This window comes from Acanthochromis polyacanthus, chromosome 23, assembly GCF_021347895.1.
Source record: "Acanthochromis polyacanthus isolate Apoly-LR-REF ecotype Palm Island chromosome 23, KAUST_Apoly_ChrSc, whole genome shotgun sequence".
NCBI lineage: Eukaryota > Metazoa > Chordata > Actinopteri > Pomacentridae > Acanthochromis > Acanthochromis polyacanthus.
The window spans coordinates 1,109,428-1,126,160 of NC_067135.1; the positions used below are offsets into that span (position 1 = coordinate 1,109,428).

General features: G+C 39.2%; 1 protein-coding gene across 1 annotated transcript in view; it reads left to right on the forward strand.

The window, feature by feature from the left end:
- Nucleotides 1-16,733, forward strand: part of trpc5a (transient receptor potential cation channel, subfamily C, member 5a) — a 153,582-nt gene that overhangs the window by 26,474 nt on the left and 110,375 nt on the right. The window lies entirely within an intron of this gene.

Here is a 16,733-nt window from a genome sequence, read left to right on the forward strand (position 1 = left end):
GTGTCACATTTTGGTTCTTTTTGCCCTCTTTGAGGTTATTTTCTATCATATTTGGGTAATTTTACTAAGCCTTTTGGTTGTTTTGCTTTTCATTTTGTGTATTTCTATAGTAGTTTGCCACTTTGTCCTTTTGTACCTCTTGTTCATGCAAGTTAGGTTGTTTTGCATCAATTTTGTGTCATATTTGAAACATTTTGTGTGTCATTGTGTTCATTCCATTACCTTTTTATGGTAGTTTTGTGTATAATTTTGGTAATTTTGCATCTGTTTGTTGCCATATTGCGGGTCCGTGGTCACTTTACTGATCTTTTGCATGTCTTTGTTGCCATTTTGTCTTTTTTTTTTTTGTTCATTTTCTATTTTTTCTGTGAATCCAGTTTGTTGTTTTGCATCTTTTGTGTCACATTTTGGACATTTTAAGTCTCTGTATGGACATTTTGGATCTTTTTGTGGTAGTTTAATGTGAAATTAGTTGTTCTGCATCTCTGTGTTTCTATTTTGTCTCCCTTTTGCCTATCATTTTAGTTGTTTTACACATCATCTGTGTAACGTTGGGGCATTTTGTCTCTTTGCAGCCATTTTCTTAAACAGAGAAAGCTTCTTTTAAAACGCAGGCATTGATAACACCTCTTGTTTTTCCTTCCTGTCCAGCTCCCTGGTGCTTTACATTCATCCGTTAGTGTTGATTGTGTTTCAGGTTACAGCAGCCGTGAACCCTGAGCTGAGGTTGATTAGTCCTCCTTGTTCTGGTGGTGAACACTGGAGAGGCTCAGAGCTCATTTCATCACCTAATGAGGCCGCAAAGGGAAGACAAACGTGCTAATGTGAAACCCGGCAGTCTTTGAAGCTGCTCACAGTTTTGATCACACAGTCAAATCTCACATTTTCTGACACGTCACCCTTTAAGGAAGCTTTAGTTAGCAGCTGCTCCATCACACCGAGAACTCTGACATTTCATTTAACCGGCAGGAAAAACGCATGAAAAGACCTCGTCAGGATGATCATGACTTTGTGCCGAATTTCTCCAGCAAAATGCACGTTCCCTTTGATTTCCTCTAAACTCCACTTTTACATTAAGAAAAACAAGAAAAGCCCTCAGAGAACGCAGTAAGGCTGCATCTTCCACGGTCCTCCTCCAAGGCCGCTCGGTCCTCCTCCAAGGCCGCTCGGTCCTCGTCCAGAGCTGCTCGGTCCTCGTCCAGAGCCGCTCGGTCCTCCTCCAAGGCCGCTCGGTCCTCCTCCCGAGCTGCTCGGTCCTCCTCCCGAGCCGCTCGGTCCTCCTCCCGAGCCGCTCGGTCCTCCTCCCGAGCCGCTCGGTCCTCCTCCCGAGCCGCTCGGTCCTCCTCCAAGGCCGCTCGGTCCTCCTCCCGAGCCGCTCGGTCCTCCTCCAGAGCCGCTCGGTCCTCCTCCAAGGCCGCTCGGTCCTCCTCCAGGGCCGCTCGGTCCTCCTCCAGAGCCGCTCGGTCCTCCTCCAGAGCCGCTCGGTCCTCCTCCAGAGCCGCTCGGTCCTCCTCCAGAGCCGCTCGGTCCTCCTCCAAAGCAAAGGAAATCACCATAGAATGTGTCCATTTAGTATAGATGTACCCACAAACAGAATGACCTTCTCTGAGCACAGGCGTGTGTTCTGCATGTCCATGTTATGTACGGATCACGTGACCTAAATATGTAGCGCGCGGTAGAAATTGATGGGACTCAGAAACACCCCCACAGTTTAATCAGTTGTTCCTCGGATCATTTCTGATGGATAAGTCCTGATAAGTCCTCAGAGGTGGATTTGTAGTAGGATCACAATCACTTGGTCCTTGTCATTTCTGACCTTCCCTGAAAATTTAAATCTGGAGCCACTAGTTTGTTAGCTTAGCTTATCATAAACACAGAAAGCAGACAGCAATAACGACCCTGTCCAAAGGTAACATGGCAACTAAAGACCTGACTTCTCAGTCAGGCTTTTATTTAGGTAGTGGTGTTGTGACAGCTTGTTTGCTGTTATTGTGTTTGTGCACATGGTTGTGTCACTCCCTGTTGTTCACTGCTGATTTAAATTTTCTTCCCTCCTGATTTTATTGTGAAGCAGTTTGTAAATTTCGTTTCTGTGAAAGGTGCTATATAAATAAACTTTGCTTGCTTGCTAACATGCTCTGAACTGAAGGTCACTAATTAATTAAATGAATTTCTCTGTAAATTCCATTCAAACTGAAACCAACTAAACCAACTTCTGAATTTCCAGTCGCTAAGCTTCAATTTAACAGACCAACATGGCAGAATATTCTCTAAAACATCCAAAAATTCCTCAGTGTTGAGCACGGATGAAACGAACTGAAATCGTTTTGTTGTGTAGTGAAGCGGTTATGAAGCTTGGATTGAGTGAAAATCTTTGTTTTTGCGCCTGCCTTTGATAAATGGTGTCATTTAGCTGATTTCTGTCTTTAATGAGAACATCTTTCAAACCTGCTGAGGCTTATAGGGTGACGAGGATTAAATCGGAATATTTCCATTTTTTCTCTCCTCGTCTGATGTTAAACTGGAAATCTTTGGGCTGTGGACTTAACAGCTTCTGTCATCTTGACCTTTAGGAGACACTAATTTCACATTAGCACATTCTTTAAAGACCAAAACGGCAATAAATGAATCCAGAACAGTTCAGACTAAAAGATTTACTTTATGTAACGGTAATATTTGAGGAGATTAGAAGGATTGACCATTAAAGTTGATTCATTTCTAGGGAGATCCTCCTCTGTAGTCCCGTTTAGTCAGTATAAAGAAATGTGAAGTTGGCCTCTGTCAGTGTGATCTGTGTGTCACTCGTATGTAGTAAATGTACAGTATGCAGTACATAGTATAAATGTGTGTCATCAGTCCTGGTCTGAAGGCTGACAGTGAATGTTTCACAGTGACAGAGTCTCTGTCGTGTCTCTATAGTGTCTCCAGACTGTCTCCTGACTTGGTGACGATCGTTCTAAATGATTATTCCATTGGTTGGACAACAATAAGAAATGCTGCGATAGGAAACGTTTTCATACTTGAAGGCTCAGATCAGTGACAGCTGTGATTAAAAAGCTGCAGATCAGTTACTCCTCTTAATGAGCTCTCTAAACACTTTCCATCATTTCCAAGGACGCCGTTTGTTCAACAATGCTCTTTAATTAAAATCTATGAAATCTGAAAATGACTGAGGATGGTAGAGATGCTTTAGTTCATCTTCACCTCCTGGAGTTAAACATTTAAATCAGCAGAATATTGATCAGATCTGCAGAATGTTAACAAACCAATAAAGACCTTCTGTGGATTTTCAGTTGAACAAAATGCTTCATTTAGGAGGATTTTCTGGCTGTTGGTGAAGTGAACCGTGTTGGTATTCTTTTATACTATTATTTTAGTGTGTCAACCTGAATATTAAAGACTTTGGAAATGTTTAACTCAAGTTAAGAACCAGAACAGCTTCTTCATTCGAGACAGATCAGAGTTAAGGTTAGTTCAGATCACAGTGATTCTGTTTAGTGGCTTTTTGTTGCTATTAGTTTCCTGTTAATGAATCATAGAATGAATCACTGATGAACAGATTAAAAATACTCGGTTGGTTTATTTGTGTCGCATCTTCCATCTACTGACTTTTTAAGAATACTGTCTGAGTTGACTCTGTTTAATGTGACAAAACGATCTCTGACAAGATACCACTGACCATAAGCGAAGTCTTTGTCATGGTGCCCATCCAAAAATTAGAAAAAAAACTAAAAAGATGACACGTAAAGACCACAGTGAGACACAACAAGGCTAAAATGTCAAACAAAACAGCCAATATTAGACACAAAAAGACTAAAGATTCAAAACGACTATATTAGCCACAAAGCGATGATTCAAAAAGTAAAACTTCAAAAATAAGGAACAAACCTACAGCTGTTCTAGGCTGCAAGTCTCAGTAGAAGTCTTCATTACAGCAGCTCTAGTTGGAGGTCATTAATTATAACAGAAGTCTTTGTCACGGTGCCCGTTGCTGCTAAACTCCCACAATGCTCTCTGCTTTCCAGCCTCCTCTGGTCTCTACAGGATTAAACAGGAAGAGGGGAACCAGGTTCTAGTAAACTCAAAAACTTGCCCAAAAAGTTTTCAAACTTCTCAAGAAAGACTCAAAATTGGTCAAAAATCCTCAAACGTTTTCGTAATTTCTTAGAATTGTCGAAATTGAGAAACACTAAAAGCATCTCGACACTCAGCCAAAATGCCAAACCTTTATCAAAAATGACTCAAAACTTGATCAAATTAATCAAAACTTATGTAAAATGACTCTAAACTTGAAACTTCCAAAGTGAGAGTGTTCATCCTACACCACCTTTTAGTCGTAGGAGCTTCAGGAGAAACCAGCTGGACTTCTCTTCCAAAGAAGTCCAGCTGGTTTCTCCTGAAGCTCCTACAAGCACAACCTTCTTTTTCCTCCGATTTATCATTAATGTAGTTTTAATCGTGTTAAATATGTATGACAATAATCCAGCTGTCTCTTTATGGGATGGCATTCAGTCACATGATGTTAGCTCAGCCTGGTCGCTGAAACGGAAGCATCCATCTTGTTGTTTTTTTAAGCTATTTGGAGCTTCTTGTCGCGTTTGCCTCTCTGCAGTAAAATAAATGTATTTCCTGAGCTGACTTTGCTGCGACCACAGAAGCAGGTCAGGCAGAAAACCTCCTACTGCAGTGAAATGTATTAATGCTGCAGCTTCTGTCTGGAGGCTGCAGGTCATTTCCATCCAGGATTGGACCGTATTGATATTTCACGCTGTACATCACGGCTCTTCAGGGCCCATAAACATGTCTGTTGGTTTACTGCTGGTGTCGCTGGGGGAAAAAAAAGAAATAAAAGGCCCAAACTGATGCAGAGGTTGAGTGAACTGCTGGGGAACGATCCATACATTGATCAGATTGAAGAACACACATTTTAACTTAGAGGAGAGAATGGGCTTAATGCAGCAAACGGCAGCAGCTTATTTCCAGCAGCAGAAGATGTTTGTTTGTGTTTCCATCCCATAATATGCAGAAAGGTGCAGTTTTGCCTCGTCACTGCACATGTTGTCCCTTCTTTGCCTCCTGAGCTGTCGTGAGCTGTGAGCTTTACTCCACCCAGACAGATCTGATCCATCCTCACAAACGTCTGATGCATAATTCAAACTGGGAGATGTCTGCTTTTTTATTTATTTTTTCCTGTGGCTATGTTTAAACTTTCGGCTGTGCTGGGAATGTCGTCGTGAATATATTTCCTTTGTGTTTTACAATAAACGGCAGAGTGAGAGACGGTGCTTCTACTACTTCCTGTTTCTAGCTGCTGCTCAGATTTAATAGGATCTGACACGGCGCGATGGAATAAAACAAACCTTTGATTAGGAATCATTCATCTCTAAGCTGTGACAGTCACAGTTGTTGCTCTTAACGGCAGCTTTTATGTAAACTTCACACCAAAATATTCCTCCCGTTTGTCTGTCATCCCCAATACAACTCACATTCTGCACTTTTAATAACTACACATTTTCTGGATCAATCGGTGAATGCTTGGTCTGTAAGATGTCCGTTATACCAGGAAATATTGACCTTTTTTTAGGAAGTTTTTTCCCTCAAAAAATGACTCAAACCAAACGATCAATGATCAGAATAGTTGCCCTTTAATTTCAGCTGACAAATAATAAATCAGTCGTTGTAGTTTGACTTCCCTCCTCTATGACAGAATATCATTTCTGGGATCATTTTTCACCATTTCTTTGCCTTTTATAGACAAAACGACTAACTGAACATTCCAGAAGTTTCAACAAATAAATGATCTCTTTAGCAAGTGTCAAATTACTTTAGTTTGAGTGAATCTGAAGGAAAAGACGTCCCTTGCGTAGATAAATCTTCAGATGCGTTAAGACCTTAGAAAACACTTTAATGGTTCAAAGCTCCAGAAAGCCATGAAACGTGGTGAGGACGCAGACAGAACAGTTTAAAGCAGATCGGAATGATTGAGTGGATCCAAACGAGGACAAATCTTTATTTATTGGTCCTTTAAAATGGAAAAAAGTCCAAAATGTTCAATTGTAGTCTGGTACTGTGTCTCTAGAAAGTTCCTGTAGATGTCTATAAATAGATATATTCTGTACAGGAAGTCCTCGGTTTACGACGTCCTCCACTTACAGCGTTTCATCAGAACTGGTTACTGGAACTATTTGATGATTGGAGCGGATGAATACATCGTCATGCGGCGCTATCAGACGGCTTTGTTTCCATTCTCTGGTTGTACTCCACCTTGGATTGTGCTACATTCACTAACTTTTTGTGCTCATCATGGCTCCCATCGTAAGTCAGTCATTGTTGCAATAAATCAGAACTCTGGTGAAAATGTGAACAAAGCCGTCGCTTGTATCACCATAAGACACGCCGTCCAAACTGGTTCTAACCGGTCAAAGCTTTGAGTCGTGCCGTTTCTTCAGATTCCTGTTGTGTTTGTTGAACTCTGATGTAAGTCCAGGACCTCCTGTATTTTTATAGAAATAAGTTTTGGGCCCAGTGAACAGATGTGATTTATGTTTTCCCTCAGTCTATTCCTTCTTGTGGACATGAAGCTGTTTGACATGTCTCAAACGTGGCTCTCAGACAGACGTCCTGATTGAAGCAGGTTATTGTCAGAAGCCTTCAGCCGCCGTCTGAGGAGGAATTAGATTTTAGCTGCAACGCTAACCTTCCAGCTTCAGGGTGCGTTCGAGTCAGAGAGGGGAGATGAGTTCTCTGCTGTGACAGATCATATTTATTCAGGCCTCGGGGGAACATTTAAAGCAGAACAAAAGGTCAAGCAATCTCTTTTTATCCTCTTCCAGATAGAAATGTTCAGAGTGTCGCCGTGCTTTCAGCTGATGACAGAAACAAAGAAAACCAGACACAAGTGAGCTCCTGTTTCATGTTGTTCTGCAAACGACTACAAATGCTGAGAGGAATCCACTGAGCTGTTCTTAAATCAGGAAATTAACTGGAGAATAGGTTTGAAAATCCATATTTCTTTTATTCAATAAGTAACTTTTCTCATCCACTGAAACATTTAGTGGCCGGAAACTGAAACTTTTCTATTTAAAGACAGACTTCAGTAAACTGATTCACATCCTCAGAATTCTGTGTTTATTTAACCCTAACCACAGAAAATCAGAGCTATCGATTCATCTACTGACTACTGTACCATTTAGCCAGTAATTCCAAAATCCTGCATCTCCATGGAAACACACCAAACATGGAGGAGAGGAAACTCAGAAATATCTTCTGTGCAGTAGCAATGGCAGCGACATGCTTTAGATCAGCCAGAACTGTCTAGTTGTTCAAACACAGTAGCAGTAATAGTAGTGTTATTAGTAGCAGTAGCAGTAATAGTATTATTAGCAGTAGCAGCAGATTATCTGTGATTAGACGCCGTTTGAAGCAACAGCAGCACTCGTAGTAATAGTATTAGCTTTATTAGCAGTAATAGTATTATCAGCATTAGCTGCAGCAGCACTAGTAGTAATAGTATTAGTTATTAGCAGTAATAGTATTATCAGCATTAGCTGCAGCAGCACTAGTAGTAATAGTATTAACATTATTAGCAGTAATAGTATTAGCATTAGCTGCAGCAGCACTAGTAGTAATAGTATTAACATTATTAGCAGTAATAGTATTAGCATTAGCTGCAGCAGCACTAGTAGTAATAGTATTAACATTATTAGCAGTAATAGTATTAGCATTAGCTGCAGCAGCACTAGTAGTAATAGTATTAACATTATTAGCAGTAATAGTATTAGCATTAGCTGCAGCAGCACTAGTAGTAATAGTATTAACATTATTAGCAGTAATAGTATTAGCATTAGCTGCAGCAGCACTAGTAGTAATAGTATTAACATTATTAGCAGTAATAGTATTAGCATTAGCTGCAGCAGCACTAGTAGTAATAGTATTAACATTATTAGCAGTAATAGTATTAGCATTAGCTGCAGCAGCACTAGTAGTAATACTATTAGCTTTATTAGCAGTAATGGTATTATCAGCATTAGCATTAGCTGCAGCAGCACTAGTAGTAATAGTATTAGCTTTATTAGCAGTAATAGTATTATCAGCATTAGCATTAGCTGCAGCAGCACTAGTAGTAATAGTATTAACATTATTAGCAGTAATAGTATTAGCATTAGCTGCAGCAGCACTAGTAGTAATAGTATTAACATTATTAGCAGTAATAGTATTAGCATTAGCTGCAGCAGCACTAGTAGTAATAGTATTAACATTATTAGCAGTAATAGTATGAGCATTAGCTGCAGCAGCACTAGTAGTAATACTATTAGCATTATTAGCAGTAATAGTATTAGCATTAGCTGCAGCAGCACTAGTAGTAATAGTATTAGTTATTAGCAGTAATAGTATTATCAGCATTAGCTGCAGCAGCACAAGTAGTAATAGTATTAGCTTTATTAGCAGTAATAGTATTATCAGCATTAGCTGCAGCAGCACTAGTAGTAATAGTATTAACATTATTAGCAGTAATAGTATTAGCATTAGCTGCAGCAGCACTAGTAGTAATAGTATTAACATTATTAGCAGTAATAGTATGAGCATTAGCTGCAGCAGCACTAGTAGTAATAGTATTAGTTATTAGCAGTAATAGTATTATCAGCATTAGCTGCAGCAGCACAAGTAGTAATAGTATTAGCATTAGTAGCAGTAATAGTATTATTAGCATTAGCTGCAGCAGCTCCATGAGGCAGCGTTTAGTTTGTCTTCTTGTCTTCACCTGTTAATATTCATGCTGTTGTGTATTTTTATAACCGCTGCAGTGGAGACATGAAAGAGGAACACAGGGGAAGTGACATTTGTCAGGGCTGGACGTGTGTGTGTGTGTGTGTGTGTGTGTGTGTGTGTGTGTGTGTGTGTGTGTGTGTGTGTTATTTATTCTAACACCTTCCAGCTGCTCAACACAAAATCGTGATCTACACTGTAAAAATCAACGCTTTCTGTTGTTTTAAAGAAATAATTTAATGCTGTTTTACAGTTCATCCCTGTTTAATTAAATTCCCCCCAAAAAAACTCTAAAAATCCTGAAAAATATCATAAATTTACACATCAACCCCCAAAAAATAACCCAGAACTTTGACATCCAAAATGAGTTTACTTTAAGCCTCGCGTCGTCCTCTGGCTCAAACTGATCCATTTAAAAGTTTGGAAATGTGGAAAAAAAAAAATCACTGAGAAACTTCAGAAAAAATTTCTTGAAGAACGTTCACAAAAAATCAACCAAAGTCCAGTAAATTCTGATGGATTTTGGTTGATTTTTTTTTTTTTTTTTTTCCCCCGAATGTTCTTAGAGAAACCATAAGAACTTTTACTAAGATATATGGAATCACTTTAGGTCTTTTTAGGATTTTTTGGGAAGATTTTTTGTCTTTTTTTAAGAAATATTCACAATTATTATTTTTTAATTCATTTTTAATTTTTACATTTTTATTTCTTGCCAAATTTGGAGATTTTTTTTTCTTGAATAAAACTTACACAGGAAACTTTTAAGAAATTTTTGGAATTTTCTTCCTGAATATTTTGATTTTTTTTTTTGAATTTTTACAATTTTTGGAAATTTTTTTTGCAGAATTTTTAGGGTTTTTTTTTCAGACAAAGGAACAATATTTTTCGTGCCTGTAAACAAAGATATGAGAATAACTACTGATTCTTTTTTCCACCATAAAAATCACCAAAAGCACAGAAATGTACTTGAAGGACTGAAATGTTTTTAATGTTTTGTTAAATTGCAGAATATTTCTGATAAATTCACAAAAAACAATGTAATAATTTACATTTTGCTTTAAAGAATAAAAGTAAACAGGTAAACTGTAAATAGTAATAATAAAAACTCTAAATGGTTGTTTGTTCTTTTGTACGGTTTGATCATGAAATTATATTATTATTATTATCTCACAGCTAAATGTCCTCATTTGATAGTTCTCTATATGAAGGAATAAACTGATCATTGATTTTTAAACAGTTCTTGGACAGATATAATATTTCTAGGTGTCATGCTGATTAAAACACATTCATTCAACACTTTTAGTTGTGAAAACGTCTCTGATTGTGTCTTCTACCCAAATCTTCTCTGTAAAATTATAGGAACCAAACCTGATCTTTTTTCTGTTAATTCTCTCCAGAGGACAACAATAGCAGGAAAAAGGTTAAAAAACATTTACTAAAGTAACTTTGTCTGAAAAAATCTGTGTAAAAATGAATCTTAAAGAGCATTTCCTGTTTTAATGGCAGAAGCATCAGATAAACATGAAGCAAACTGTCTAAAATGAATTCTGTTTAGGAGGTTTTCCTCATGTTGAGATTTCATTCATTTCTCTGATTCTCAGTAATTGTTAGCCTAGCCGCACTAGACCCAGGTCTGAAGACACAAGGGTCTCGGAACTCTGGACAGGGAGGGAGGCGGTCTAAAAGGTTGTCTTTCAAATCCCTCTGCAGCAATTGGGTAGGTATACAACCAATCAGCACAACGAATAGGCTCCTAGAGCGCCGGAAATCAGAGGATGCAGGAGTTCGGTGAAGCCTTATTTATACAGTCAATGGGTGAAGCTCAAGTATATTACAGACATGTTAACAGAAAGATTATTCAGAGTCGGTGCTAATGGAGCTCAACGACTGTTGTCGTTTTTGTTGTCGACCCTGGCAGAGAATTAAAGTCGTTGCTGTGGGTTGTCTAGCACGGCTAGGCTAACTAATTGTGTCTAATTTTAGGAATATTTTACTCTTGATTTGAACCGTTTTAAAATTCTGATAAGTTTGTAGAAAAAAGAAGTAAATGTGAATGGTTTTGATATTTGCTGTATATTAGAAATGCAGAAAAGGAACCATTTAGTTAAATTGAGCAGTCTTGGGGTGAAATCATTTTTCTGGAGTCCTTAAAAGTCTCTTTAGCACTGTAGCCAGGCTGACAAAGAGTCAGAGCTCTGTTGAACCTTGTATTCCTTTACCTTTAACCAGTAACAACTTCATGAGCTTCTTTACACATTAAATAGTTCTGATTAGAGATCAAATTAATCTGGCCCTTCCTACAAATGTCACAGATGCTTTTGAATTGGCTGTTAGACCTGATGAATCTTTAGAATTCTTCACTCCTATATGTCTCTCTGAACTAATTTCAACAGTTTCTACATCCAAACCATCAACATGTCTTTTAGATCCTATCCCAACTAGACTCTTCAAGGAGATTTTACCTTTAATTAATTCTTCAATGTTAGATCTGATTAATCTCTCTCTAGTAACAGGCTATGTACCACAGGCTTTTAAGGTTGCTGTCATCAAACCTTTGCTTAAAAAGCCCACTTTAGATCCAGATGTGTTAGCTAACTATAGACCGATATCCAACCTACCATTTCTCTCTAAAATTCTGGAAAGAACAGTTGCAAATCAATTATGTGAACACTTACAAAGGAATAACTTGTTTGAAATGTTTCAGTCAGGCTTCAGAGTGCATCATAGCACAGAAACGGCTCTGGTGAAAGTTACTAATGACCTTCTCATAGCATCAGATAATGGACTAGTCTCTATACTTGTTTTGTTAGATCTTAGTGCACAAAATTTTATTACAGCGTCTAGAACATTCAATTGGCATTAAAGGGACAGCACTGGACTGGTTTAAATCCTACTTATCAGATAGGTTCCAGTTTGTGCATGTCAACAATAACTCTTCTGAGCATACTAAAGTTAATCATGGAGTTCCTCAGGGTTCTGTCTTAGGACCGATACTTTTCACATTATACATGCTTCCTTTAGGCAATATTATTAGGAAGCATTGTATTAACTTCCATTGTTATGCAGATGACACACAATTGTATTTATCTATGAAGCCAGATGAAACTGATCAGTTAGCTAGACTGCAAGATTGTCTTAAGGACATTAAAACCTGGATGACTTTTAACTTCCTACTGCTAAATTCAGACAAAACTGAAGTCATTGTATTTGGCCCCAAACATCTTAGAAACTCGCTTTCAAAGCAAATAGTTACTCTGGATGGCATCACATTGGCCTCCAGTACTACTGTGAGGAATCTTGGAGTTATTTTTGACCAGGACATGTCCTTTAACTCACACATAAAGCAAGTGTGTAGGACTTCCTTTTTTCACCTGCGTAATATTGTAAAAATCAGGAACATTCTGTCTCAGAGTTATGCAGAAAAATTAGTTCATGCTTTTGTTACTTCCAGGCTTGACTATTGCAATTCCTTATTATCGGGTTGTCCAAATAGCTCTCTCAAACATCTACAGTTGATCCAAAACGCTGCTGCGAGAGTACTGACAGGAGTTAGCAAAAGAGATCATATTTCCCCTATACTTGCTTCTCTTCACTGGCTTCCTGTTAAATCCAGAATAGAATTTAAAATCCTTCTTCTGACATATAAAGCTCTTAATAACCAATCTCCATCATATCTTAAAGATCTGATAGTACCTTATTATCCTAGTAGAACTCTTCGCTCTCAAACTGCAGGCTTACTTGTTGTTCCTAGAATTTCTAAAAGTAGAATGGGAGGCAGAGCCTTCAGTTATCAGCTCCTCTCCTGTGGAACCTGCTCCCAGTTTGGGTTCTGGAGGCAGACACCCTCTCTATTTTTAAGACCAGGCTTAAAACGTTCCTTTTTGACAAATCTTATAGTTGGGGCTGACTGGGTGACCCACAGGGGTTCGGCTTGTGTCTTCATTGCACAGCTGACTCCCTCTTGGACGTCCCTTCGTTCTGCCTCCAGTCATGCTGCTATAGGCCTATAGGCTGCTGGGGGACTTTTCTTGACGCACTGAGCCCTTCTCTATCTACCTTTACATTTAATATGTATACCGTTATTGCAGTACATTCACTCTGTTTCCCCCTGTGCTATTTCTCCGAGGGTCCCTGGTCCCAGAGCTGGATGCTTTAGATCTGCGGTTGATGTTCCACCAGCTGGTCCAGTCTCCACCATGTCCACTGTGGGATGCTGCTGCTGACCTTCCTCCAGCCCTCTGCTTCCAACTCCCTTTTCTCCACCAGTGAACTCTGCATCGCCTTCACTATACTGTTATGCTAACTTACATACTGTTTGAATTTTACTGCTAGCTATATATGGAGTATGTTTAATGTCAGAGCCGTACATCATCAGAGTAAACTATGAGTCAGTTTTCAATGTTAGCTTATACTTTGTCTGTGTCACATATCCTGTCATGCATGTATCCAGTTCAATTCAATTTCAATTCAATTTTATTTATATAGCGTCAATTACAGTCAAATCGTCTCAAGACGCTTTACAGAACCCATATGCCTGTGTTGTGTGTTGTGTTTTCCTTGCTTTCCCACCCCTCCCTCTTCTCCCATCCCTCCCCCTTGCTCTCCTCTGTCCCTCTCAACCCGCCCGGCCAGCAGGCAGATGGGTCCCCCCTATATAGAGCCGGGTTCTGCTCGAGGTTTCTTCCCTGTTAAAAGGGTGTTTTCCTGCCACTGTCTCCTTTGGGCTGCTCTGGGGGTCAGGCATATGGGTTCTTTAAAGCGTCTTGAGACGATTTGACTGTAATTGACGCTATATAAATAAAATTGAATTGAATTGAATTGAATTAAATCTCTTTTCTTCCTCATGTCTGGTGATCAGAGAGGATTTATTATCGTCACAGTTTAAGAAAACCCAGAAGCAGCAGCAGTGACGTGTTAATCAAAGCAGCTCTTCTGTTTTCTGCCGTCCGTTATAACAAACACATACAAATTACATGTACTAACTTGAATTCAAGGAGCTCTGTAGTAGTTTATGGTTGATTAATTTAAAAATAACAATGTTGAATTTTACAGTATCAGTGCAGTGGGATTAAACATGTTAAATTTAATTGCACAATGTCATGTTACAAGCAAAAGAACCTAAACCTAAGTTATAACTTTGGTATACCTAAGTTATACCATTACACTTTTTGAAGGGAGTCAACTTTAGTCAGCTCTCTGGACTCTGGACACAGTCAGTCAGCTCTCTGGTATGTCTAGAGGCTGACAAATAACCACTTAAAGATACAAAAAAACGCTGGTGAGGCTTTTTATAGCCCAAATTCTGAAAATTTCAGACCCCCACAACTCAGAAACTATTTGAGCTACAGGCCTACAATTTTGTATAGAAAGTACTTTTGTGACTGTCTAATGGCATGCACATTTAGGACTAATTTGAAAATGGTGAAGGAATATCTGGTCATTTCACCTGGAATGACCCTTCTGTCTCCTCCAGACCCGTCCTCCAGCTCCTCTCTAGGACGTGATGTCTTTCAGAGGACTAATATCTGTTATTTTACAGCAAACATGGAAAGAGTTTAGTTTCCAGACCGGCTTCATGAGAAGTTCCTGAGGAGAAAGAAATGTCCAGATCATCATGAAGCTGGAGCAGGAACAGGCTGTTCACACCCTGATGTTAGATTCATCTCAGTCCTCCACCTGTCTCATGAAGAATTCTGTCTCCAGAAAACACCAAAAAACATTTCAAGAAACACTAAAGGTCGATGAAGGATTTAGAGATGTTTAAACTGACAATGGTATAAAACCACAAACTGAACGATACGTTCAAGACTCTAAGGAGGAATTATTAACATATATGTGACAATCAGCATCTGTCCGTCTGTCAGTAACGTTATTCTAGAACAGACAAACACATTTGGATGAAATCTTCAGTGAAGGTCAGAAATGATCCAAGGAACAACTGATTAAACTGTGGGGCTGTTTCTGAGCTGCCCTCTACATATGTAGGTCACGTGATCTGGTATCCATACATGACGTACAGATGCAGAAAAGAAGCCTGTACTCAGATCACTGTTTGTTGGTTCATCTACATTAAATGGACACATTCTATGGTGATTTCTGACACAAATGTTTTCAAGATTTCATCCATTAGAAATGATCCAACGACTGAGCTCTCTGAGGACTTTACTAGTTTAAATCTGTCATCGTTTTATGATCAACAAGTTGAAAAGATCTTCAGGAGTTTTCAGATGTTCTGTTTTGCAGCTTCAGCTTTAGACTCCCACAATGCACTGCAGGGCTGCTCTAACAGTATATTCGAAGCTTTCTCCCTCTGTCCCCCTCATATCTTCTCCCTCTCTGACCTCCGTTGGTCCGTTTAAACTCAGACTCTGGTGGAGAAACGTCAGAATGGAGCTGAATCATCTCTAATTAGAGTCTGTTGTTCTTCTGCTGCCACACCAACAGTAAGTGTGTGTGTGTGATCAAAGGAAGTCTAACGTCTGCCTGATGACACACACACACACACACACACACACACACACACACACACACACACACACACACACACACACACACACACACACACACACACACACACACACACACACACACACACACACACACACACACACACACACACACACACACACACACAGAGATTATCTGTTTTCATGTGTAATCTGAACACTTAGACCAGGTAACAGGTGTTCCTCTACATTGAAACCGATGAACTGATGTTTTTTATAAACACATAATTTTCCTTTTTTATTCCGATCTTCTGCTTCAGTGTTTGATCAAACTGCTAATTAGTAAATGATTGGAGCAAAGAGAGGTCAGCTGTGATTAGTTTAAGCAGCTTCATTGTCTTTCAGTGACTCTCAGTTAAATTCAGTTTTTTTAAATAAAGATTTCATGAAATATTAAAGCCTCTGTTTCAGGTTAAGTGTTCTAAAATCATCTGGTTCCTCTTTAAAGAGCAGCTTAAACCAGAAAAATCTACAACTTCCTGGCAGCTTTCATTATAATCAGCTTCTGGGTTTACCCAGACGTAAAGCATAGAACATGGTTCACTGCTTTTTAGCATCTCATTTAAATAGACTAAAATATAAAATAAAAAGAATCCACAGATAGATTTAAAACACAACTTTACCTGCTCACATCCAGGAGCTTTTATTTACTGCTGTCTGTTTTTACACTTTCCAACTCTTCATCTTTAAATTTATTTAATGTCGTTTCATCACAGATCACCAAATGGAGCCAGAAGTGAGATTTTAAAGATCGACTCCTGCTGTCACTGCAGTTTGTCAGATAATTTTCTTGTTTTGTGCTCAACGATTGTCCATAAAGGATTAGCAGAGATGTTTTCCATCCTGTCTCACCAGTAAAACTCTGAAGATGCTCAGCTGGTTTGTTGTTCTGAACTTATATCAGGTATGTGTGGATCACATTAACTGACCAGCTGCTGCTTCCTGGTAGATGGTGGTGGACGAAATGTTTAGTACTCAGATTAACACTGAGGGCTCTTCAGATGTTCAGTTGTTGACTTGTTCAGGTTGTCTAGTGTTTGTCTCAACGTTCCTATGCTGTGACTGGACCAACAGGATGCTGACTGGTGCAACTTTTTAGAGAAGACAACGAAAAGGATATTCTGTCCTCAGGATGATAAAAGCTGTGTGGATTTAACAGAGTTCCTGTCCTCCTGCTGCTCCTGTCCTCATGTCTTTATGAGACGTTCCCCATCCTGATTCAGAATGAAGTCTGTGAGCTGTCCGTGGTGCTGAACTGAAGTCCTAAAGTCCTTATGTCTCTGTGAACTGTCCGTGGTGCTGAACTTATAGTCCTAAAGCCCTTATGTCTCTGTGGGCTGTCCGTGGTGCTGAACTGAAGTCCTTATGTCTCTGTGAGCTGTCCGTGGTGCTGAACTGAAGTCCTTATGTCTCTGTGAGCTGTCCGTGGTGCTGAACTGAAGTCCTAAAATTCTTGTTTCT